We start from the raw sequence: 23,932 nt of genomic DNA, 5'->3' as shown, positions 1-23,932 counted from the left end.
CTTTTTTTCCTATCTCTATCCACAGCTCTAACTCATCGCTATACCGCGATTTTTTCCCGTCAGAGCATCGCGTCTCGGTCTTCTTCTTCTTCCTCTTTCACGAACATTACACGGTTTGATAGTTAATTTGCAGCGCGACCTAACGAGACCGGGCTCTCTTTCTTCTTCCAAACCTTTTCCATACTCGCGGATTCTAACTATACCAAGGAACCGGAGAAACCGAGAAAGAAACGACGAAAGAAAATCATGCTCGCGATAGGAAAGAATACATCATCGAAACGACTGTTCCTCGAAGCGATGCGAAACGAACCGAGAGGAGCACCGCGGACCCCCCTCGTCTCTCGACGACGTTCCACTCTTTCATTTATTCCGCGAGGGCCGTCAATAGGAGAAAAAGCTCGATCCGCAAACTTTTGTGCCGCTCGTTCGCTCCGCGACGACCTTCCGGGGGAGGCGACTTTCGAGGCCGGTTTATCGTCGAACGATCGTTTCTCCGAATAATCGCGAACGTGCCTAACGATCGTGGCCGAGGTGGTTGGGTTCGTGCACACGAGGCACGCCACCTTGCGATCGGTCACAAAACAGCGACACAATAACCGGGCCGCAACAATGCCGGGCGACAATGCAGCGCCACCAACACACCGGCGAGCCGAATCTATTGTCTGTACTTCTCTTGTTCTCCTTTCATCCCCTGCACTTCCACGACGAGCCGCAAAGAACGAGGGAGAGACCCGGTGAATCGAGCTGCGCGCGGGGTAACAGCGGAGGGAAAAGCTATCCGCGAATGTCGCGACCTCACGGGACGACTTTGTTTAATTGCGCTGACTCGATTAGACGACCACTCTGCCAGACTCGCTCGAGTTCTTCCGCATTGTATTTTTGCGGCCGTTGTTAATGCCGTAATCATCGTTCCCCCGGAGTAACAGGAATTCAATGCGTCGTTCTCCATTGACGTCTCGACCATACCCTTCTTCCTCGATTTTCCTTTCTCATTCTCACCATTCGAAGCTCGTGGCCAGTGAATTAAGAAAAGTACGTATTGGAAACCAGTTCCTTGCTCTAAAGATTCCTCGTCGTGGAAGAATCTGTTATGCTTGGTCTCCAATGAAAAATCCTTGGTTGCAGCTCGAATGCAGAAACGAGGTTGACCACCGCAGCAGAGATCGTTCAATTCTCTTCGCAAATCAAAAATGCAACTATCAGCAGAGGGGTTGCGGGGGAGAAGATCGCCCACTTCGCGAGGACCAGCCAAAAGAATACGAAGTGCCGGGCGAGTGGAAAGTACCTTCACGCAGCAAGATGGATAAGGGAAAGAAAAAGAGAGGTGATACGGGTTAGACCGTGGCTGTAGACAGAGAAAGAAAGAGAGAGAATCGGCCGCCCCACTCATCCTCCCGTCCGTCTCATTGTGTCGGACGATTGTCTTAGAATAATGGCGGAGACTCACAATAGTGACTACAATGCTTGCTCGTCTAACAATGCGGTGACGTCACGCAGCGTCGTGTACGTGAATGTACCGGCACGGGCGCCCCGGCGTCGTGTGCGTCGTCTCTTCAGAGTTCCTCTTTCTCCCTCCCCCTTTCTTCGCGGCTCCACACCCATCTTTCTCTCGCATCCCCCTCTGCCCTCTCCCTTTCCGCGATTCTTCGTTTCGTTATTCGCAGCTCGATCACCCACTTACGCTCGAGTGAGGTTCAATTGGCACTAGCTTCCAAGATTGTACGCGTTGGATACAATTAACGACCCGGTCCCGGGCCAGAGAGATCGGCTAAACAATCGTCGCCGAGGTTTACGCAAAAAATAGAGTGGCGCCTATGGGAGCAAAGGTTGCGCGGAAATCAACGTACAAAAGCTCTTAGAGAAGGAAGCAGCAGATAGTAATAGCAAAAGGATGTATCGACAGAATTCGATCGAATCGTCAAAGAAATTTATTTCCTACACAATAGAGCTAGGTTTCCAAGAGGACAAATCAGCTTTCCGACGTTACCTTTCCTGTCTCTGTTACATCGATCAAGTTTGACTTTCATTGGTCGCGTGCACGGCCCCTGTCGTCTTTCGGGGCACCCCTGCGTGACCGTGGATTCGGTCAAGTCATCCCTAGGGATCACTTCGAAACGCGATTCCACTCCCCTTTCCTTTGTTACGCGATAGGGCGTCGGTTAACGAGGTTATTAAGCGAAACGATAAATGCAATTACATATCGACCGTTCCACGTGTGAATTCCATCTCGATATAAAAATCGAACTTTTCCATTGAATCTTCTTTATCTGACTAAGAGACGATTAATCGAGAGAGACGAGTTATCTCGCCATACGCATTGTCAATCTCTCAGACGTAATCATTTCTTTTTTAAGGGTCCTTTGTCTTTCTACGCATCATTTGTTAAAAATAAATTATATCATATCCCATCTACATCAAAGCCATCTAACTAAAATCGATTTGCTTTTGCTAATTTACAACATCGTAAATACAGAAATTTTTAATTAACAAGTGACCTGGTGAATAAATTAAATAGCTAAAGAAATAAACATTTCGATAGTTGCTTGTTATTGAACAGAATAATAAACGCAATTACACATCGATCGTTCCACGTGTGAACTTCGTCTCGCGCGATATAAAGATCGAACTGTTCTTCAACTAACTAACTATCAAAGGAATAAGGTACGATTCACGTAAAACAGTGAAAGAAACAAATATTTCGAATATATGGTTGCGTGAATTTTAATACAAGAAAGATCTTCAGCGATGGTTCGCGAATAACAGCTGCAGGATGAAAAGAAATCCCGTACTTTCAGATCGCAAGAAGCAGCCTATCGACGAGATAAGAATAAACCGGCGCGTCTTGAGGGCGTGAATGGGAGCCGACTGTTAATTAATACCGGCATTCGAGTCGCATTAAATTGCACGAATTGTACGGCATCACCGACGGCAACGCCGCCTTTTGCAAAGACCAGGTGCAGGTTGAAAAGACTCTTATTAGCAAATAGCATGGTGCACCCAACGGAGCTGATACACGAGCGAATCGAAAGAACGGAAGGAGGATCCTCTTCCTTGTGCGCGGCCGCGATTCCAGCAGGATCTCGCAAAGGTTGAGAAAGCCAGACTGCACAAGTGGGATAGAGAGGGTCGAGGGAGGCGAGTTCTTTCGACGTGAACGAGATTTCGAGACGTTTCGCGCTATGAAGACGTCGATTTAAATACCTTTTGGTCGATTCGAGCTGCCTTTGGAAACACACGTTTCAATCGCAGACAACGGGAAGAATTGTACAGGAATTTCGTATCTCTTTTTTTCCTTCAGATAATTAAATGTCACGTCGTTCCATGAGTAATGCCGTCTCTTGTTTCGCACTTTGAGTTTCTAAGGTAAACTCAAAGAGTACATGCTGAGATGTATAACAATTTTTTACAGCATTACGGACAGATACATATCTACTTCATATAGAAATGATCGATATTAACGAATAAAGAAGGAAGTTTAGCGATGGACCAAAAACATCGAAAATATCTAAAATAACGAGAGCTATTGGATTATCTACTCTATGGAAATGAAACTCATAGAAGAACCAACGATAAAAGGCTATATGGAAATACTTTATGTAGCTATTATACGTATTACGATAATATAATTAAATCTTGAAACCTGCAATGTGTCCTTTATAATCCCCCATGATTAATCGAAGCATCAACCCCTTCAGTTACACTGTACGAGCAACGGAAATTACCATATATATAAGTATCATCTAGTCTTCTCTGGAAGAAGCAGATATAATAACTCAGACATTCATCGAATGTGGAATAATATAGTGACGAAACCACGGGACGAATGTTCGGTTTGCTCAACGTGTTTCAACCAACAGGAGCATTCTTTCCAGGCCCCGCCGTTTGATGAACGAGAAACGATCGGCGACGTTCAAAGCGATCTTGCGCGCGGCGGGAGGAACGACGATAGCACAAAGATTTCGCGAAAGGGGTGGGCAGGGAAGGGGATGGCGGCGAGCAGAGGAGAGAAAGAGATAAAGGGAACCCAGAAAGACAGGGGTACATTGTGCTGGGCCGCTTGATACTTTATTCCGTATAAAAGGAACGGCGGAACAATGGCGGGAACGCGGAAGAATGGAATGAAATGGGACCGAGGGAGACGGATCGAGAGAAAGGAGGAAAGAAAGAGGCGCACTCGCGCCAGTGTGAAGACTCATCACTCTGTAAACAATGCGAGAAGCGAGAGTGACTCAAAGAGTGGCGGAATCCTCAGAGTCCTTCCCTCGGTCGGCAAGAGGGGGATGATAGAGGACAGGGGAGGAAAAGTCCATCTACGCCTTCATTTTTCTAATATTTCGACTTTCTTGATCATCGACGGAGCTTTCTTCGCGCGCTCGCCTCGAGAACTTTGTGGTCTCGTGTATCGAGCATCACGCGTGATGAATCCTCCACTCTAATCTCGCAAATTGCAATAATCAAACGTATACTGGTTCGTGACAGTATTTAAACACTTAGCATAGAAACTTTTTTAGTACTTTTAGTTCTAACTGTCGAATAGTATCACTGACTTTATATATAACTGTAATAATTTCGATCAAATTGACAAATTTATGGTATTTCATTTCATTTTGAATTTTCCATTCCCATGATACGTATTAGTATATATAATAAAATTAAATTAAACATTTTGAAACTAAATAATTTGGCCGTAAATTGCCATGGTCTCCGATAGTTCAACGTATATCATCGACACAATGCGCCAATGTTAAATCAGAGAGACTGAACATTTATCATTCGCATTCCGAAAACTCGCTGCGAAAAATTCTCCGACTAGTAAAGCGTGAACGATGAAACGACAGTACGGTCGTTAGGACAAATGAAAGTTGGCGGGTTCAGGAGGTCAGAAAGCAGCGTTTACGCAAAATTCGAGCGACGCCGACGTCGGCGTGGTGATCGTCGTGGTCGCTGTTACGAGGCGGATTTACAAAGCTATCGGCCAGGCAGAGGCCGTGGTATTGTTGGACGAAGATAGGATTCCTTTGATTGTCCGGGACTGTGCGAAACCGTCCAGGAACGAAAGGGAGGAGGAAGAGGAGGCGAGAGGCGCGCACTGGCAGGAGAACCCGTTTTACATAACGCGTTATCCACCGCGACAATGGCCGCCGAGAGCCGCGCCTCGAGAAAGAATCGTTTGATGTCGAAGGATTCATCGCGACCGTGCTTCAAGTGAGACCAACAGAGAGAAGAAAGAGGCCAGGAAATGAAGGGAGTGGAACAAGGAGGGCTGGAAAATTAATTTCAGCCGGTGAACAGAGAGGGAACGAAAAGCATCGACTCTGGTTGAACGCTTCAGAATAGTCGAGAAAGACGGAGAAACCTTTCGACTGTCCGAGATCGAAGCGTAGTCGTCTGCCACCGATTTCTTTTTTATCATCCTACTACTACTCTCGATAAATACACCCTCCTTCCCTCATAAACATCCTATATATCAATTTCGATGTTTCTACGGCGAACTACATCTGACTCTTAATCGACGTACTTGAGTAATTGACCAACAAATTAGGATCACGTGCAGACATTACACTGTGCTAAGTAGAAACGTTATACACACGCGTACTATGTCAGACAAATTGTCCCTGGTTGTTTGCATCGTTATCAAATACGCAACAATTACTTGATTCGTTTAATTTATTGTTACAGCATATTGAAAAATATCTGCGTATTCTTATGGGGGCATAACGAAGAATCATTTTTACATGCATTTATATGCGTTGTATTATGAGTAATTACAGAAACGATTCAAATATTCATCTTTTCACCAAGAGAAATTGATTGGATTTTAGATAGAATGCTATGGAGCAAAGGTTGATTATGTTAACATGAATGTGAATTTGAAATATAAATTTGAAAAAGTGAAATTCTTTATATGAAAACGTCGAAAGAAGATTTAAGTTCACGTGTCACGGACATTGCACACGAATCGATGCTGGACGCCTCGACTGATTCTTGTCCCTCGGCTGCAGGTTGAAGTGACTCAAATGTGCCGCCAATGGTACAAGGGTGCGTGGCGCCAGCCAGGGTAAGTCCCATAGAAGTCGTAGAAAAAGAACGAGAAGCAGAAGGCGACCCACAAAGAACGAGGCAGGGAAAGAAAGACGAGAGGGGGTGGGATGGGGGTTGAAAATATTTAGACATCCGCGAAGGGATGAATAAGACTAAATTGTATCCACAATGCTGTCTCAGAGGCAGACGCGCTCTGAATAGCCTTAATAAACTCGCTGAATCCTCGGAAATATTTCCAAGCCGGAGGAGTACCGAATGCGGCGAAAACTCTTCTCCCCCTACCGACTTCGCGTTCTTCTCGTTCTAGCAAAGCAACCACCCTGTCGCCCACCCCTCGCGACCAACATCGTCACCCTCTGCTTCTCTTTATCTTCTAGATATCTACGCGAGATGCGAACGTGACAGGGCCCGTTGAAACTTTCCTCGAGAGGGCCTTACGCAACGAAACGTAGCCAAATAAAACGTAACCAAGATCAAAAGGCTGCAGATTATCGGAAACCTTCCTTAAAATCAACCATCATGGAAGATAAAATTAATTTGAAGAATTTTATAACTTTGAGATTTAGTTACATTTTCTAGTATAAAGAATCAACTTAGGTATAGATAAACTAACGAAGGTTTGTACAAGCCAAAGATATAATCGTTAAAACAAGCAATATTTTTAAAATTATGCAGAGGCTGGCAAAATACATGTCTCTAGCTTCAAATAATTTTATTCGATGATAAGAGAACGATTTTGGTGATACGAGATTTATCGACAACACGTTGAATTTCAAAACTGTCCCTTTAAAAGAATGGAAAACGTGACTTATCGTCTTCTTCTTCTACAAATAATTTTTCTACGAATAAGATTCCAAACGGTGAACAGTGTTTTAATTCTAGCTCGGAAAATCAAACCGGACTTACTTTCCTCAGAGTCGAAGAAGATAACGCTACGACGCTTTCTGTCCAGTGTCCAGAAACTTTCGTCGGAGCACGAGAGTCACTAATGGACTCCGATTGTGGCCCTAGTTTCTTCATTTTCCTTCAAATTTCTACGAGTTACACGAAGCAATACTACGATTCTTTTATGAAATCCAAGATAGATAGATGATATCTATGATCACTTCGCGATTGAATTAAATTTATGAAAAACAAGGACACGATTCTTCCATCTTGCTTTTAGAGTGGCGTCAATGGGAATGGGATATGTAACGCGTAGCTCTCCCATTGGTCTGTATAATACGTAGATTTGCTACCCGCTGCGATACACTTTTCCCTGCATTAGGAAAAGAGCATTCGCTCGTTTGTCCTACACACCGATTTGTTTCAGCTCGCAACTGTTTCGCTTCCAGATTTCCTAACAATTTCCAAGAGACTCCAGAACGAATCGAAAGGTTTCGATAAAATTAATATCTTCACTAAGAGATTCCACCGCAGCTTCATCGATTTTCCTATCAACTTCCGATAAATTCCAAATTTCCAAGGGATTCCAGGGAAGTCCCGCCAAGGTTTCGATGAAATAGTCGCGAAGATCCTACCCACAAAGCAAAAGGGACGTATCGATTTTCCCGAATCCCTGCGATGATTCTCTATTCAACTCTAAATCGATAGGTCATTACGCGTTTCTGTAGAAATCATGGAAGTCGAGCGTTCGCAGCGCGACGCGAAACGACGATGACAACTCGGAGGAACACGTCGAACGCGGGTGCACAAGGTGAGCGAGAGAAACGAACTGCGTGAAAGGGTGCGGAAAAGGAAGCAGGAGAAGGAAGGGGCAGGTGGAAGCGAAGCCGGGCAGAAACGGATTCACGATTTCGCATGAATCGCTAGTTACTGAATAAAGTCCTTTCTGCCGGGTTGGCCGGAGCTGGCGGTGGCTGACTTTACTTTATTATATGTATATTCGCTGTAGCCAGGATGGAAGAGGGTTTTCGCGGAGTTGAAGGGACCCAGAGGACGGCGGGGGTGTCTGGCGGAGGAGGCGGTGGGTGGAGGTAGTCATTCAACCGTGCGGTTCTATGAAATCAAAGGCCACATTGTCACCGGAATTACCTCCATTCGGAAACGACGTATTCAGGCTAGCAGGCGCACGTGGAATTAACCCTATTTGTTTGCCGCCTTCGAGTCGCGTGTAACGAAGCCACGATTTATTCGCGTATGCCACCGCGCCACGCCGCGAGGGACACACTGATCCTGTGTATGCGTGAACGTATATGCGAGGATCCAAGCGGCCTAGAATCGATAGGAGCAACACGGGGTGAAGGAAAAGGAGTTTGTTCCAGCGGCAAGAATCCTGAATCGCAGCTAATGACTCGTTACCAGTCGTTCGTTCTTGAATAAAATCCGCGCGTCAAACGGGACGACGACGTGACGACACCGGCGCTGCTTTATGCTGAAATGCCAATTACACGGACACGACGATTAAGCGAAATAGCCGTTATTGGAGCACGTCGCCACGAGGATGCGACGATTAGACCAACGTCAGGGAAAGCAAACTATCACCGCCACCGAGAGACACGAATCCTGCCATTCCATCGCAATGCGGAGAAATTTTTATATGTGCAGTGGATCGTGAAAATGTTTACGTTTATCGCACAAAGCTTTTATGTTTATAGCATTATATGCGTTATTTAAAATATTTTTTAATATTATTAGCACTGTAACGAGACACGATTATCATAATTATGTACGCGTATACACGCACAATACAATGCATATTCGCAATTATCTACGAGTGTTCGAATACTTTCGTGAACTGTACGTACGTATTCGAAAAGAGACGAAGATAAAACAAAATACACGATCTCTCGTTCAGCTCCGATAATGATCAACGGAGAACATTGAAATGCAAAATATATGTTTATACGCAGCCTATATTTAGCTATATCTAATTTCTATATGATCCCGCGGAGATCTTCTATTTGGATCTGGTCGACAATGAATAGAAAACGCGCGGACATCTATCGTTTTACCGATGGGAAGTGCAGCCGAATTTTATTGATTAATTGATCGGCGATCCGTCACCGGGGTAGTTCACCAATAGGGTTATTATATAGGCTATCGCGTCGATCCTGTCAGCTGTTGGCGTTACGGTTAAACCCACCCGAAATTTCACGCCTGCAGATGACACCGCCTAATTCACCGGCTATCCCACGCTGCGATATCGGTTTAGAGATTCGACTAGCCGCAGTGGATTTTCGTTTATTACGGGCAGGTGTAAATTATAATTATTTCGGTAACATCTGCCTTCCCTTCGAGCGCTATTCCAATCTATGAAACGAGCAGCTCCTCCATCGATTCGATCGAACGTTAAATTTTCCACGCCTCCTTCGTTCCATAAAACTAATATCTCCTATTAATAACTGCATTCAATTAGGACAAAGTCTGCTAACAAGAACTAAATGGTTCTCTAATTTCTCATCCTGATATGCGATTAAAATCTTGAGTTAAGAAATTCAATTTGAAATTAAAGTAATTAAAAAAAAAAATAATTGAATAAAGAGAAATTATCGTCGATGAAGACGCGTTAAGAAGTTCGAAGTTTGAAAACCAGTGAAACTAAAGTTAGTATACAGCGTATATACCGAGCCACGTGTGTCTTCAGGACCAAATAGCCACACGTTCACAGGTGGCTGCAGATCTCGCGTGCTGTATTCGGTGGTGCAAGTCGCAGACTAGGGGATTCATGGAAGGTGTGTTATTTCAAAAGCTTTCAGGGCGCACGATCCTTGCGGTCGCGTTGAAGACCGCTGACGGAGCACCTCGTTCCCACCCCGAAACCGCTAGCGAGCCACCCCCCTCTGCCTACGATAACAATGGTCGATTTTAATACACCTCGCGCGACAAGGGGTGAGAGAGATGAACGAGAACTGACGGGGAAAAGGCGATCTACATTTGACGTGCGTCCTGTGAATAAAAGTTGGGGTGGAGAGAGTCAAGAAGAGAAACGATGAAAGAAACGTGGTGAAAAGCGAGAGAAACTCAAAGACACAAGACCAGAAGAGGCCAAGCAAGTAAAAAAAATAGAAAAGTAAGGGCAGGAAGCAGAAGAAGCAGAAGAAGAAGAAGAAACGAATGGATGACACGATAGAGGGTGCAAAGGGGAAGGAAGAGGAACAACAAGAAGAGAGTAGAAGGGCAGAGGAGCGTGCAAAAGCGCACGCAAAGAAAAACAAATGAACGCTGCCTAACCGAAACAATTGAAGCCTGCATGGAATAGGGGTTGCTGGCCTTTTATGTTGCCCACCCTCTATGCTCGCCACCCCCGACCAACCACCACCTTTACCAGTGTGCCTAACCCGCAGCTATATCCAACGTCACTTCCACCAGCGCCTCCTCTCTTCTTCCGTCAACCCCCTACCCCCCATTTTTATTCCCCCATTTTTGGCCCTCACCGGCAACTCCCCCTCCCCTTCACGTTTTGCCTCAACGGAACTCGAACGAGGATATTCGAGCGATCGTTCTGATGAGGCCTTTATACGATTCGCGAGAGCCTTTCAGCCGCGCACGCCTCGGATAAGAATTTCAATTTCTCTCTAGCGGCGCACGATTGTATCGGCAGCCGCTTATGCATCGCTGATCGTTTCCTCGTTTCCCAGGAATAGGACTCTATATAGATATTTTTCTTTCTTTTTACCACGAACCTTTCTTTCTTTCTCTTTTTAAGGAGTTGGACCCCGGAAGTTACTTACGAGCTGAATCTTGAACGCTGTGTTTTTGGTTCAGTAAGAAGATCTTTTCCTGTGGTTGCTTAGAGATTAACTCATTGGCGTACTAATTATTTTAAAAAAGTTACGAATATTTTGTCAGAAGCAAACTCTCCTTTTAATATGCTTATTCCTCCACGAAAGAAACGTTCTTTCTTATCAGCTTCTACATTCTATTTTCATAGTATTAAAGTTTTGTAGCAATATGAAAGTAGTAAATAATACAGAATTCAATGTAGTTAATTAATACATAAATGGTATAATAAATATAATCGTGAAACAATGCTTTATGTAGCTGTACTATGTATAACATACATGACCTGACCCTGTAACTTTAATTTTATTCAAATTTCAAAAACTTTTTAATTACTTTAAATTATTTTAAAACGCCAAGTAATAAGAAACAATATTTCACTTGTTAATTATCACTCGTTTACCTCTTTTTTTTCTTTAAGTTTAAGAAATAAAATGAGGTAAAAATTTAGAAGAATATTTAGATAACCATCGATAATCCTATACAAATAATATGCCAAAATAAAAATTTTATTACCTACTGGTCGGAGAATTTACGCTTATATTTCTAAAATATATTATATTTCACATTTATTTTATATAAAACCGACTAGCTATTGCCTTGAGTTTCAAGGAAATATATAGTCCGCTATACGTGATAAAACCAGAAACCAAACAAAAAAACGTATCTATGTAAACATCTGTTACGACCTGAATAGAATTATCTAATCGGAGTTAATCTAACAAAAGTGCGTAATCGTTTCGCGAGACTTGCGATTCCGCAAACTACAGGTGAGACCGTAAATGAGATGCAATGGCGTCGATTGGTGAACGAGCGGTGAACCAAGCGTTAAAAAGCAGTATTTAAAAAGCTGTACTCACCGATCAACGATGTCGCAGGAAATTTGGTACACGTGCAACATAAATCAGATCCCCCGGGGATGATAGAGATACGGCACTCTAACAGCCACTCAGTCAAAGCCAAATGTCATAGCAATCCGCGCACTACATCGAGCCTCGTCGACGCGTGTCACGTCAAGGCAAAATTCAAAACCGAAATTCCGAGCATTGTCCTCGTGTCATAGCGTCAGTCACACGCGATTCCGAGAAACGCGATTTCCGCTGAAATCGCCTCGGTTCGGCCACTGTCCACGGCAAAGACAACATCGCGCGTTCTACGACTTATTGAGATATAGTAAATACGAAAGCTGGAATCTAATTATGCGCGTCATCGACCTCGAGACACATAACAAACACCGTTTCTCTTCTCGTTCTCGCATCTCAAAACACGGCACACTGCGTAATACGTAGTACGTCGCGCAACATTCGTCCAGATGTTGTCCCGCCAAAAAGTTATGCAGGAAGAAGAAGAATATTCCTGGTTCACGGAATCCGCGAGCTCCGATTGGCTGCTCTTTTTGCAATAACGAATCATCTTCGAGAAATGTTTGGAGTTTGTACTACGCTGGTCAAGATAAGGTTAGGTAGACACCCGCGAATTGATGAACTCCGATATATGAGAAGAGCAAATGTTTTTACTCCATAATTCAGCTATTTTGTACGAAATGTTCCTTTCAGGAGGATGACTCTTTTGTTAAACGACGTTTGGTACACTGTCAACGCGATATTCGTCACAAACATGTCACTCCACGAGAAAACACTGATCACTCCGACACCTCCGACGCGTACAAATACGTGCTTTGTAAAAATCGAACAGGGAAACGAAACGAGATGCTACGTAGATAGATGTCACTTTCACGGCCGAAAAAAACGCGGAAGCACACTATTTTCGAGTGGAGAACGAGAACGGACGTTATCGCAACGTTTACCGTGTCGCGCGCAGCATGGAACTGATCGCTGCGTGCCACCGTATCTCCCCACTACCTCGCGTCCCCACCACTTCGCTCGACACGTTACCGCGATAGAGATGAGGCACAGGTACATATCCAGAGAATAAATAATATTCGATACAACACTCCGTAAATAATCTAAATGTAAGTCGATTTTATATAATATGTTTGATGTTTCGAAGCAATTCTCTTATGAAAAGAAATGGTTATAATTAATTGAAGCTTTTACCTCCTTACAATATTATTTGCTTTCGTTACTCATAAAAAGAAGGAGGAATGATTAATATAACAAAGTATAAATAAAGTTTTCGTCGTAGAATTAATATATCACCATGAATAGATGAGTTCTTTATTAAAAAATTTCGGATATCGTCATTTCTGCAGGCAACAAGAAAAATAAACGACAGATTAAAAATAATTGTTATTTTGTCAATTTTTATGATAAATTCATTGAAAAATAGATCATTTTTATTGAAATGACATTGATTATCAAGTCTTCAAGTGATTTTTCTAAACATTAAATGATTAGAAAATATTAATTCTTGAGTGTTTAAACGATCAAAATTTCTTTGCTTATCGACAACAATTATTAATGATGATTATTTGCTTCGGTTATGAATAACCATTATTGATAATGAGAAGGTTCTTTGGTTACGAATAATCATTATCAGCGACGAGAATACTTTTTCGTTTCACATAACTAATCTTGGTAACGCACATTATTTATCATCGCTAGCAAACATTATCCGTGTTATTGAAAAATTTTTTGGATACCAGTAACCATTACCAATGCATATAAAATGTCTACTCCACCCTAGATGTTTTTCCAAATGACTAAAGCATCCAACGATTAAGTTCGGCTACTTCGTCACTTTTCATAGAATCGAAGAGCGATAGATTCGCGAGAAACGAAAATCCCCTCGAATATTTAACACGTGCTCGAGGTTCGACCTTTCGAGACCAAGGGTCCTACCTTCCTTCACCCTAAAATGAACTCGAACCATACGGCGCGGGGCATTGTTACACCCAATCCCTCGATATCATCATTGTCGATTCATTCGACACGTTTGAAAGGAACTGTCCCTTTCTTCCTCCGCCGCGAAGCATATTCGTGAAAGATAGGCCAGATCGCAGGTGTCGTACGACTCTTTTTCTCAAATCGAAAAGGAGCCAAGAGGAAGAAAGAGACGCGCTCCCTTTCTATTACGAGGGAAGAAAGAAACGAGGAACAGCCGGGCATGCACGTTAGCTCATATGCATCGCAGTCGACAGCTAGAATGTGATGAGACTTCCATGGCCATTGTCGCGAAATTCCGTGGACGTAATTTCGAGAAGCTCCGAAGCTCCGCGATAAATTGCACGCGCGATGAAAGAACCTTCTTCGTGGAAAAAATACGGAAAATTCATGAATTGTCTCTTAAATAGGATCTTATATAAGTAGACGCAACGTGTTCCATCAGTCTGCCACTATCAAGAATTAAGTCGCGGTAATCCATTTGTAGTGGAGATTTCGGCGAGGAAAATTCTCAATGTAGGCAAATTGAACAGCTCGTAAGAAAAACGACTCCGATTAAACGAATACCCTTTATACCCTGTGTAACACAAACGATAAAATTTAGCATAGAGTTACATTGTAATTTCAAGTATTCTGTTCGGCAAAATCGTCGAGTAACAAACCGGGAAGAAAATCTGACGAACGATTGATTCGCACTTGAGCACAGACGCGCCGTTCAAATGGCAAACCATTATTTCATTATGGCACGAATTAGTGATTATTTCTGCGCAGGCGTCGGCGAACCGCAGGAAACGATTATTAAGCCTGAACCGTTGTCTTCTTCTCCGAATGAGATGCAATTTATAATACGCCCGTTTGTCCAGCGGTATCTAATTGCATTCACTCCCAAAGATCTCCGGATATGCATCTAATTGTTACAGTTGTTCCCACTTAAACGTAACTTTGCATTCCTCTGTCTCAGTTAATTCTGCCATTGTGCTTGGATCTTCATTTAGCCGTCGGTAATCCAGAGCAATTAGACAAATTATCCGAATCCTAGTTCTATGGAGCCGTTCCGAAAAATCTTCCACGATTCTATGAATCGAGGAGATGGTAACGCACGTAGCCTCGACCATCATAAAATCATCATTCTATTTGCTTCAATGAAATAGGCGTCCCCCAACGAGATATCGAGTTACCTTCTTCATTGGATCATCAATAAAGGCAATTGTTATCGGTACTGCTTTCTCAAGCGGTGCTTCTCTGGTCTCAAAATATCAGCACATGAGTATGCGAACACCTTGCTCGGTTTGTAATAACAGTACGTGAATGTCAGAGAAATACGTGAATTAATGGGAAACCAACGATAATTAAAAGTACAACGTCTATCAACATCCTGCGTACTTTAGCAGCAGGATAACGAATAATCGTAAAATAGACCATGCTACAATGCTTTAAGACAGTTCTGAGAATAATTATATTCAGAGGATAAAATTATTATCGGTGCTATTATTTGTAATTTTATAATTGAATTATATTCTATCAAAAGTGATCAAGTATCCGTATACTTTTGAACGCTGGCGTACATGTGTCTTCGGCCATGACTTTCACGTTGCAATCGTCGAATAAACAATTAACTGCAAGTCTAAAGAATCGAACATATAGGAGCGGTTAAAAGCCGAACGAGGTTGTCTCGGTTCTCTAGACATCGATTCACGATTTTTAATCAACGAGGTGGAAAACGCGCCTCGGTCAGCGCACGCGCCGCTTCTTATATCGCCTTAAGAAGACAATTGCCGCGGGAAGAATGGCACCGTAAATGTGATAGCGGGATAAAAGAATACGGAATAAGAACGGCTCGCTTGGTGACCGAGACGGTGTTGGTGCTCGTGCACGTACACAAAGAGGCGGGTTTGTGAACCGCGATGGTGGAGGAAAGCCGAGGGGGCTCGCTGGTGGCACCGTGGCACCTATACATTTAAATAAATAGCGTTTCATTATAACTTTTGTGCGCGCGTTACTGTCCGCCTGACAATGCCTGAAACAAAGCGCCCTTCCATTGTTTTCGAAATAAAAGAGCGCCGGCCCCACGGCATGGCTGCCGACGACGACGGCCAAGCACCGTCCATGCCTTCTCCAGCTTAGAATCGACACCGTCTTCCTGAGCTTTGCAGGACACTACATCGTCCTGTACGATTATCCTACTTAATCGGTTGGTTAACGTGTTCATCGAGTACGACATGAATTCGATTTGTCACATACGTTTAGATGATGTGTATGGTGCCGATTTAAATACAAATCTCTCATTCGGATCAATCATGTTGCTTGCGAATATTTATGCAATAATTCATATTTTTACAAGCGCAACCGAAGAAACGGGGGTTAAACAGAAAATTGTAGAATATTTTGTACGTGTATTTTTCGTTATTACGTGTATTCTGTATCTTTAATTTTCGCATAGAATTCATTGCCTGGACTGCTATACGCTAACAAATAATTATATAAACAACGTATCGATAAAATGATTTCAAGTTGTTTGAATTCGAATCGCTTGAATGCAGACTTATTCTGTAATATCTTAAGTATCATGATGATCGTGATCAAAGAGTATATTAAAAATTAATACGCTGCAGCTTGAACGGATAAAAGCGATCGTCGACAGAAAGGATTCTCGCGTAAGACGCGAGCGTAAGGGATAAGAAAGTATGTCAGACGCACAAAATAGAAGTCTCCAGGATGGTGAATAAGAATCGCGATGCAGCTTCGCGCAAATTTCAGCAAGAAGGATTGCAGCAAATTCCGATGCAATAAAAATCGCAGGCGCGGCATCTGCAAATAATGTATACCAGGTACGCGTGTACGTGTACACTTACTGCGCGAGCTTCCAGAGTGCATAAAGGCTCGGTAAATGTGGCTCGCGATATTGTGCACGCGGCCCGCTTTGTAAGGAGCGAGGCTGCCGTCTTAATATCGCGGGAGCAAGGATTAACCGCGAGACCCGTCTAAGAATGGAAGGATCACGGTGGGATTCTAATTAAACGGAAAACAGCTTCATTAAGTTCGTAACTGCCTCGGGGCCATGCTTCGTGGTTCCGTACCTATGCCATGTTAGGGCGAACCTTTGGATGCATGAACTATGTAACGATGAGTCATGTATTTCGCCCTAATTACGTAACTGTCTGGACGTGTGTAGGTATCATCAAGGCGCAGATCGATTAGGCTGGTATTTTCCAACGATATATTCTTAATACTGCATTATCGCTATCTTAGCTAAAAGGATGAGCTGGATGATCTTGGAAGCATAAACCACGTATTCCGCCCTAATTACGTAATTGCCTGCACGCGTGCAAGTATCACGAAGGCACAGGTCGATCGAACTGATACTTTCAGAACGGAATATTTTTAAAACCGTATTAATGTTATCTTTAGAAAAGGGACGATCAGGATCTAGATGACACATTTCCAGATTGTCTATGTTTATCGGCAGTGATGCTGATACATCGATCAACGTCGTTCATTTCCTTTCGATTCAATCGGATCTAGTCGAGCTCATCAGATAGCGAAGAATCGATATTAAACGTAATTTTCGTCGCACTCGAATCGAGGCTGGCTTGTGCCAGTTGGATATTTATAAATCCAGTAGACGACGTGGTTCCGTGTATTTTCGCGATTTCACGTGTGGTTTCCACCGCATGTTTAAAAGAGGGAAGAGGGGGGCAAGGTAGATGAGGCGCGCACGGTGTGACAGAATCAAAAGCGACGCAAAGTTGCCGTGGATGTAGTTACAGTGGCTTCGTTACGTGTCGATTTGCCGCCCAGTTGAAAGACACCAATTTATAATTATTGCATTGAATAGTCCGACACCGTACACGGTAACTCCCTCCCATTCGATATTACCAACCATTGTACAGTTTAGATTCTATGCAGTCGATGCTCTCTTCCCACTACCTTCGCGCAGCTTGTTTCCCTCTACCGCTCTCTCTTTCGTTTTCTGATTCCTCGCTTCCTTCCACGATCTCTGTCATTTCCTTCCCACCTCAACAAAACTGCTCCAGATTGTTTGTTACATCGCGTGTTCCAGCAGAATACCGACTTAACTTTGCCAGTATATCTGGTGGGCCATTCTGAATAAAGAAAGGTCATATGCATCGTGGTTATTGGTGCATGAGTTTTTGATTTACTTGAGGAGATAGTACGCGTATCTTTCTTTCATCTTTCTTTTAACTTACAGGTATATGCCAAAGAAAGTGTTCGAAATCATAGCCTTTCTCTATTCATGCGATGTTTTAACGGTTCCTGCCAGCCTATTCTAGAAATCAGCGTATTCTACATTTGAAAATTGAAGAGGCATTGTGAACACAGACTGAACCACTGAACTGAGGTTAACGATTTGAAATGTAGAATCAGGCTGAGTGTCGCAAGCAGTCTGCTGCTCACCCTTCCTACGAGTCTAGTGCGATTCTCCATCTCGGGATTCAGAATAATCTACCACGCATACTGATACAGTCGTTCCTTCTGGAACACTTTGTGTACCGTATCCGTCGTAAGAACCGACGCAGAACAAGTATCACCCCATGGAGGATCAGCGTCTGCCTGAATACCGCGTGTTTCTAGAATTCCGCGTGTTCGTCGATCGGTGATACAATTAAAGGGACATCGAAAAGCAGTGGGAGAAGCTTAAAAAAGAATGCACCGCACACTCTGGTCGCACCCCTTCAATTAACGCTTTCCAGAAGCTTCGCCGGTGGTTGAAGGGCTGCGGGAAAAAGAGCAACGAGACAAAGGGCCGGCAGATTGGCGATTGCAATTTGCAGAATGGAACCGCGAGGATGGGCGTGCGGATCGGAGGAGAACGAAGAGCAGAAGAACGGAACGGAACGAGCTTGTACAGCTAGGAGAAGAGAGGTTCGGAGGGCAAACGTAGGAAGAAAAAGATGGAAAGGGGTTGGAGGGGGCGGCTGCGGAAAGGCAGAGGCAGAATGCAACGAATTCGAAAAGAGCGGAGCCCTGTGCCTGCATACGTAATGCCATCGGGCCATTGTCAACCGGCGCCGGCCCCCTTTTGTCTCGCGCGGGGGCAAGGGGGTCGGGAGGGGGATGGGCGAAAGGGCAGAGCTGCCCCCGGAACCAGTCGCGGGAAAATTCTGATCGCAGCCAGGGACCGATATCGATCTTCGGCCGATCATTTGCATGCTCATTGTTCGAGCATTCGACGGCGAAAATTCCGGCGACGACGCCCGGCGTCGCCGTCGAGAACAATATTCTCCGCAGCCGCGGCCTTTTCTTTTCATATCACCGCAAGATCTAAGAGTTGGCGCGCAGGGCACAGGTGTCCGCGGCGATAATCGTTCGTCGCGGTTCTTCCGCGATTGTTTATCAGATGCCGACGTTTTCACGTCGATTGAACCTTTGTACTTCGATGCCGTTGTCAGAATAGACACGAAGAAGGAATTATTTGGATAAGGTGGAGTCGTTTGAACCAGTAGGATATAGCGAAGCAGGTTTATTTCTGTCGCCCGAACTTCAACATCTTTGAATTCAGTTTTCAACATTAGTGCGCGATATAACGACGAAGAAGCGAAAAGGAAATTTTCCCAACGAGGAGAAATATCAAAAAACGGAGAACTGATTCGAACAACAGTATGGCTGATCTGGACGCACGAACAGAGCCCACCGTGTTCTATATCGGTAGCTGTGTTTTTCCGGGCGGCAAAAATCACGGGAAGGAAATCACCGATCGCGAGAACGCGCGGTATTCGTCTTCTGACAAGCCGAATTAATTCGCGCGTGGAGGCCGCCTCCGCGATACCGACAGACGTTCGTCTATTACGAGGATGAAAGAAGAGCACCGAGGGTGGATGGGCTGCAGATGGTAGAAGAGACAAGCGGAAAAGTAACAGACGGAGAGAAAGGCGGAGCGAAGAGAAAGAGAGACATCGGTGCACATATTTTTATGTCATCGCAGTAGAGGCGATGCATTGTTGTCGCGAGACAAAGGCAAATGTGGCGGAAAAATTGCGGAGGAAAGGCGAGGCGCGGGGAATCCTGGCACTGGGATGGGTGTCGGACGGCGAAAAAGAGCGAAGAGGGATGGAAGATCCCCTGAAGGGAGTAGGGTGCTACACGCACGCGACAAAGCGGAATAGGTTAATGCCGGATCTCGCACGATTGCATGACGATCCTTTCCACGGAATGTTCCGCGAAATGTACGCTCGCTGAATAAATTCTAAACACAAACAGAAAGTTCCCTGCGTAAAAATCATACCGCTCTTAGTCGTGATTCACAGTCAGCCGAATTAGTCATCGAATATACGTACGTATATATAACTAAAATTTATTTAATAAATTATAAGAAACGCGTTGCTATTTTAGATATTAACGCGTAACTGGTCACGATAGCGATTATTTTGCTACGTGAACGAACACACAATATGTCCAGCTTACAGATAATCGAAAAGATAAAAAAGATAATATATCGCGTGTTTCGTTTAAAATCATTAGAAAAATAAAGATCGCTGAGATCCGATAGATTCCATCTCACCATTTACGGTTTAATATTTTTCCTTTATTCGAGTTACGATGAATATTTTATAGGGATTTCAAGCCATCATCCTGGACAAGGATATTTTCTGAAACGTATGTCGGGACGAAGGAAACGACTCCTGACGTGGGATAGAGGGAGAAATGAAAAAAAAAACGAAATCGGGGTAGAGGAGACGTAGCAACTACAATTAAGCCAGTCAGTCCGTGGCTGAGTTGTTCCATTGAGAGAATTGGCCTGCACAGGCAGCCAACTATCGAGCAGAATTGAGAGCCGGCGGGGAGATTTCGCAGATTATCAAGCATCAGTTGCCGGGAAGAATAAGCAACCGCCAACCGTCATTTAACTTTAACGCTCGAACTGCCCTCGTCCGCACCCCCGGCAACCCCCGAGGGCCTCCGTTGGTCCATGCTAATTAAATCTGCCTACGTACCTACCCCGTCCACGGTATTGCCCTCCGCTGGACCTCTTCGTCGACCTTCTACCCCTTCGAGCCATTCCGATGATACTACTTTACTTACGTGTGCACTCTGACTCCATTGTATCCGCCATCTTATTAGCATCATTATTTTTTGCAACCTCCTTTTCCAAAGTTTCGAAACTCACTAACATACATAGTCGTCTGTCAGGCGGTTCCAGGCATTCCGTTCGTGTCTTATTAATTGGATTCCTGGTAATTTGGAAATTTGATATTTAATGCATGCAAGACTGAATATTTTCTGAGCTGTATACAAAATTTCTTGTTATTTAATCGTAGCGATAAATGGAGAATTTAGATTGAGCTAATACCTGTTTATCGTGTTGACATCTACGTGATAATTATTATCGATAGCCGCAAGAAGAACTTGTGTGTATTGGAGCAATCCAGATCTTTTGTGAATATTAATATTAAAATCTTTAACGAACGAAAGGAATTATCCGTATCGAGGTAATAACGAGACAACTTGGAACTTTCGCAATGGTTTCCCGTTCAAATGAAAACGTCTGGCCGTGTCTATTCTGCTGATTAGAATCTTGCATTATCAGCGAATAGGAAGAAAGGTCTAAGCATACGTCGGAAAGATTCGTGTCAAGGAACGTAATGCCCTCGAATAAAAGCGCTCAAAGTTCTACGGAGGACTCTGTGCAGCATTCATATCCGTTATTTCCTGAAAGCAGCGTGGAGCGTGAGACGCTGTCTGACGCATAAGCGACCGGAACTACTGGCTTACACGACCCACTATCCTGTGTAAGTTTCCTCGCGTGTTCCGAATATTCTCGCTCGTATATGGAGCAACGCGCCGACATCCTCTGTTTGCTATCGTTCAAACTTGCAAAGATATGGCAAGCAGTCTCGTAAATGTTAAGATGGATCTCTTGTTTTGATCACGTAGAATTCGATATACGGACAATTCCAAGCACGATGCATAATATAAACTTGCACTTGTGTAGGATTTTATCACCTTCGAGTTTCGATTCGATTGTAAATTTTTCTTGCAGCGTAGACGCCTGCAAGCGTGTCTTAGCGATGGCACTCTCGTATTCATTTGATTCAGCTATGCAGCTTACTCACGACGAAACGCAGGGTAAAGCGCAGGACTATGTGTTATTCGTTTCCACAATAGCGTCATTGTTGGAGCATTGTGCTTCCACCCCATTCCGTAGATTCGTCGCGAACACTTTATCTCCTACTCCTTGCTGCTCGCGAATACACGTATACGTGTTTTACACGCACGAGCACCCTTGTCCTTCTGCTTCTTCTTCTTCCTCCTTATTCCGCTGCCATCACCATTACGTCTGTACCGATTCATAACTCACGTTTCTATTCCTCCGATTATTACGAGGAAAGAAAAATTCGTCAATATAAAATCGTCGATAGGTGGTGATTTTCCATGCTGAACACCGACGCTTTTTCCTTTCCATTCTCTCTTCTCCCGTACTTGGCTATTCTCTGTCTTATCGAAAATTATTTTCTTTCGTATAAGAAACATATCCGCGATTAATAGGCTTCCAAAGACAAAAGAAGCATGATTAAACGTAGAGACACAAGGCGTGGTTATAAAAATCAAACCAATACGGGAAACGATGCTCCAATTGCTTGGAGCGGTGCGTAAGAAAATTCAAAACGATCATCAGAATTTCGTACACGTAATTTAATAGGCATTTTTATATCGATAAAGATGAAGAATCGGTAAAAACGTATCGGCATGTCGGTAGAATGAGATTCTGAACAGCGAGGATCCGGAACGTCATCCGGACCGTTAAATCCAAGTCTATAACTAACGTTATCGAGTTTCCAGTATCACGTCTAAGCTAGTATCACAGCTATAGCGGGTTGTGAATCTAAATGCGCGCTCCGCGAGCATAAACCTCCGCGAATTACTATGTGGCTCGTCCAGGAACGATGCCTGATTAACGACGGCACGATATTGTCCCGGGGTTGCTCGAAAAGGGGGACAAGGGACAGTAATGCGCTCATCTCCCGTGCACAATAGAACAATGCGTTCCATAAGTAAAGCGCCACTACTCTCACGAAATATACACACGCACGTTGTCTGCCAATGTGTACGCGCCTTCGAATGAACTCCACACTTAAATGCCCTGAGTATTCACGGTGAAACCCGTTCGGATGGTCTGCAGGCTCGAACACCCCGACGAACGATCGGATTTTGCCTCTGTTTTTCTGCTTTTCTTTCGACTTTGATATTCGTAAACAAGTCGACATTCGAAAGGCGAACGATAGGATTTTACTTTCAACTCTTTGACGTTTCGCGATTTAGATTATTCGCTAACTTGTAATTCGAGATTCAAATGGCGAGCAACGAGTTTCTACTTTCAGTTTTTCGATCTTTCCACTTAAACATTGAAAGTCGCTAACTGATCGAGATTCAAATGTAATCTTGGGTCGTTCAAAGGGGGCAGCCAATTTGGCGGATAAAAGAAAAGCAAAGAACTCGATTGGAAGACGGGTTGTAGGACGATTGGGAAACAGTGGTATTAGCCAACGACTTGGCGGACATCGGGAAACCACTTAATTCCCCAAAGTAAGAAAGCGGCTCGGAAGTCGGCGCCTAAAGTTCACAATGTTCAAGGAAGGAGAACGAAAAGACGGACGGACGCGCAACAACGAGGAAACAATGAGTCGCCGTCGGCCGAGGAGGACGAACGAGCGAGCCACCGTCGAACAATGCATCGAAACAATACGAGGAAGGAGGATGCCATCGCGTAACAATGTGGACAATAGACAGATGGGTATACAGAGAAACGAAGATATATATATATATATATATATATATTATAGTAAATCATAAATGTTTCCTTATTTCAAGCTATTAATGAAATAAAATAATTTCATCCGCGTTCCAATGAATCTCTATAAATATTCTCCAGTTCTTTTCTCAACCGAAAACCTCTATCGTCCCTTCCACGTCTCCTCGGCCGCTGGCCACTAAGCCTTCCAAGTTTTGTCTCGCTAGCTGGCCGCCAATGCTGAGCAGTAAGACGCGAAGACGGGAGAAAAGCGGAGAAAAAGACGAAAGGTCGTGGCTTGCACGAAATTTGAAGAGCTATAACTGATATGACGCGAACGACGTTTGTCGATTTCGAAGTTTCTTATCCAGAAAAATGATAAACGTAAAAATCTTTGCTTAAATCATTAAGGATAAAATAGTAAAATGATTCGTAGAGTTTGTATAAATTCAGCGGAATGCAGAAACAAAGTATCTTATTATTTTATCGAACTTAGAATTATAGGTGCTGCTAGATATTCGTTGCACCAGTCAATGATATCAAGAAAGAACCGTATAATTTGTAGAATTTCTTCAAG

The 23,932-nt window shown here is 43.8% G+C and overlaps 1 protein-coding gene across 2 annotated transcripts in view; it reads right to left on the bottom strand.

Annotated features, from left to right (window-relative positions):
• LOC117231751 overlaps window positions 1–23,932 on the bottom strand; it is a 201,725-nt gene that overhangs the window by 170,919 nt on the left and 6,874 nt on the right. The window lies entirely within an intron of this gene.

This window comes from Bombus vosnesenskii, unplaced genomic scaffold (genome assembly GCF_011952255.1).
Source record: "Bombus vosnesenskii isolate JDL3184/JDL3185 unplaced genomic scaffold, Bvos_JDL3184-5_v1.1 scf7180000013273, whole genome shotgun sequence".
Taxonomy (NCBI): domain Eukaryota; kingdom Metazoa; phylum Arthropoda; class Insecta; order Hymenoptera; family Apidae; genus Bombus; species Bombus vosnesenskii.
The sequence above is the reverse complement of the archived record's forward strand: the minus strand, read 5'-3'. Positions and strand labels throughout refer to the sequence as shown.